The sequence below is a fragment of the Xenopus laevis genome, chromosome 1L (genome assembly GCF_017654675.1).
Source record: "Xenopus laevis strain J_2021 chromosome 1L, Xenopus_laevis_v10.1, whole genome shotgun sequence".
NCBI lineage: Eukaryota > Metazoa > Chordata > Amphibia > Anura > Pipidae > Xenopus > Xenopus laevis.
In genome coordinates, this window is record NC_054371.1 from 229940478 (window position 1) to 229944490 (window position 4013).

Below are 4013 nucleotides of genomic sequence, written 5' to 3' on the forward strand. Positions count from 1 at the left end.
TCTCTGGGAAGGGAGTGTGACTGTGGGATAGCAGTATAGTAGGAGAGATGTGCCTATAGTAACAGTGGATAATAGTCTCTGGGAAGGGAGTGTGACTGTGGGATAGCAGGTATAGTAGGGAGAGATGTGTCTATAGTAACAGTGGATAATAGTCTCTGGGAAGGGAGTGTGACTGTGGGATAGCAGGTATAGTAGGGAGAGATGGTGCCTATAGTAACAGTGGATAATAGTCTCTGGGAAGGGACTGTGACTGTGGATAGCAGGTATAGTAGGGAGAGATGGTGCCTATAGTAACAGTGGATAATAGTCTCTGGGAAGGAGTGTGACTGTGGGATAGCAGTTACAGTAGGGAGAGATGGTGTCTATAGTACAGTGGATAATAGTCTCTGGGAAGGAGTGTGACTGTGGGATAGCAGGTATAGTAGGAGAGATGGTGCCTATAGTAACAGTGGATAATAGTCTCTGGGAAGGGAGTGTGACTGTTACTATAGCAGGTATAGTAGGAGAGATGGTGTCTATAGTAACAGTGGATAATAGTCTCTGGGAAGGATGTGACTGTGGATAGCAGGTATAGTAGGGAGAGATGGTGTCTATAGTAACAGTGGATAATAGTCTCTGGAAGGGAGTGTGACTGTGGGATAGCAGGTATAGTAGGGAGAGATGGTGCCTATAGTAACAGTGGATAATAGTCTCTGGAAGGGAGTGTGACTGTGGGATAGCAGGTATAGTAGGGAGAGATGGTGTCTATAGTAACAGTGGATAATAGTCTCTGGGAAGGGAGTGTGACTGTTACTATAGCAGGTATAGTAGGGAGAGATGGTGTCTATAGTAACAGTGGATAATAGTCTCTGGAAGGACTGTGACTGTGGGATAGCAGGTATAGTAGGGAGAGATGGTGTCTATAGTACAGTGGATAATAGTCTCTGGAAGGAGTGTGACTGTGGGATAGCAGGTATAGTAGGGAGAGATGTGCATAGTACAGTGGAATAGTCTCTGAAGGGGTGTGAGTGGAAGCAGGTATAGTAGGGAGAGATGGTGCCTATAGTAACAGTGGATAATAGTCTCTGGGAAGGGAGTGTGACTATGAGATAGCAGGTATAGTAGGGAGAGATGTGTCTATAGTAACAGTGGATAATAGTCTCTGGAAGGGAGTGTGACTGTGGGATAGCAGGTATAGTAGGGAGAGATGGTGTCTATAGTAACAGTGGATAATAGTCTCTGGGAAGGGAGTGTGACTGTGGATAGCAGGTATAGTAGGAGAGATGGTGCCTATAGTAACAGTGGATAATAGTCTCTGGGAAGGAGTGTGACTGTGGGATAGCAGTATAGTAGGGAGAGATGGTGCTATATAACAGTGGATAATAGTCTCTGGAAGGGAGTGTGACTGTGGGATAGCAGGTATAGTAGGGAGAGATGTGTCTATAGTAACATGATAATAGTCTCTGGAAGGAGTGTGACTGTGGATAGCAGGTATAGTAGGGAGAGATGGTGCCTATAGTAACAGTGGATAATAGTCTCTGGAAGGAGTGGACTGTGGATAGCAGGTATAGTAGGGAGAATGGTGTCTATAGTAACAGTGGATAATAGTCTCTGGAAGGAGTGTGATGTGGATAGCAGGTATAGTAGGAGAGATGGTGCCTATGTAACAGTGAATAATAGTCTCTGGAAGGGAGTGTGACTGTGGATAGCAGGTATAGTAGGCGAGATGGTCTATAGTAACAGTGGATAATAGTCTCTGGGAAGAGTGTGACTGTGGATAGAGTATAGTAGGGAGAGATGTCTATATACAGTGGATAATTTTCTATGTTGGACAATGTAGCAATTAGCAGTGGTTCTATTACTATAAGTAGAACTTTACTCCTATGTTGGAATGGGCTGTTATCTCATAATATTACTGTATATAACTCAGGCAGAAGTGAGATCCATATTGTGTATGTAGATTATTCAGAATCACTTTCATGTGGTTCTGATGTGGTTAATCGTTAGTGTAATGGCTCTGATGAGTCGTTAGGAAGTGGAAAGAATTAGATTGATGAGTGGAGAGAAAGATTTGAAATGAAGCTGACGGAGATGACGGAGGGAGATGGAGTTGAGTAATTCTGGCTGCACCCTGAGCCCATGATAAAGAGTTGGGTGCTGTTATCCTGGAACAACCCTTGGACCCGTAGTTATAAAATTGTTTGTGCATCTCACTAATTACGACTGCGTAATTATCCCACAAATCACTGAGCAGTGGGCGCACGGGAATGAACTCCGACAATGTGCAATTATTTGCTTACGTTAAACGTCAGGAAAATAAAATAATTGTTTTAATAATCAAAAACGAATTTTGCATAAATTAGGCTGTTCCTTCGCCACTGGCCTGAAGTCTCCCTTAGCTTTATGTATTTAAAGGGACAGTGTTTCCTTTTCAGAACAATGGCTGTTTATTTTGGGGGCGTTGGCTGAAATGGCGAGAGGCAGTTTTATGTTGTTGAATAAAGTGACATATTCTGTATCCATAGTGCTACTGAGTATGGTCTCACTTCATCAGGAGAAAGTACCTTCTTCACTATTGTCTGTATTAACTGTTTAAGGTCAGAGGGGGCTATCAGTGAGATTTGAAACCATCATCAACATCATCCTCACCATCATCATCACCATCATACAGTAAATGATATAGTGCCAGTAAGTTGTGCACTGCTTCAGCAATATCTATAGATCAAACTCGATTTTAAAGGGGAAGTAACACCAGCTGTTTTTGTTTTTATCAAGGTTTTTGGGAAATATTTTATCCTTGTGTTCTGTTTCTCTTCAGCCTGCAATTGAAATCACTCACGTGCGTTCCCTCCAGATCATTGCTTTCATATTTTGACTATTAGTGGAGTTATCAGATCCAATTGCTCATCTGTTGCTATGGGCAACTGCACTGGTGTGGAGCCTACAAATCAGCATCAGAATATATATATTTCACTCACACCTGAGGTTGCACAAAAAAGCAAATTATACAGAAAGAACAAAAAAAGAAAGACCAATTGCTGGTTTGTTTAGATAACTTGACTTCAATAGTAAAGGACAGTGTTAGTTTATATCCAGATGTGAGGAGGAGTGAGTAGTGAATCACGTACATTCAAGACGGGACTAAATGTGGCCATAGACGCACTGATAATATAGTATGAAATTAATTTTGTACCATGTCGGCGCATCTATGGTGGGAGATGAGCCGACCGATATCAGCAGAAGACTGAATGGTCAGATACACGTAGAATTCTCTGTATATCTGATCATTCAGCTCTACACGTGTGTATTGAAACATACAAACTTTTTTGGAAACATCTTTTCCAGTAAATATCATAGATGTAAAATCTATGGCCACCTGTATGAAGAGGTATAAACACAGAGGATAGATACATAGATAATACATAGATAGATAATACATACATAGATGATAGATAGATAGATAGATAGAAGATAGAGAGATAGAAAGATAGATGATAGATAGATAGATAGATAGATAGATAGATAGATAGATAGATAGATAGATAGATAGATAGATAGATAGATAATAGAAGGATAGATAATAGATAGATAATAGATAGATAGATAGATAATAGATAGATAATTAATAGATAGATAATAGATAGATAGATAGATAGATAGATAATAGAATTAGATAGATAGATAGATAATAGATAGATAGTTAATAGATAGATAGATAGATAGATAATAGATAGATAGACGATAGGAAGTTTGATGGATAGATAGATAAATAGATAGACGATAGATAATATATATATTGATAATAGATTGATAGATAGATAAATAGATAGATAGATAATAGATAGATAATAGATAGATATATAACAGATAGATAGATAGATAGATAGATAGATAGATAGATAGATAGATAGATAAATGATAGAAAGATAGATAATAGATAGATAAATAGATAGATAGATAATAGATAGATAGATAGATAGAGAGATAGATGATAGATAGATAGATAGATAGATAGATAGATAGATAGATAGACT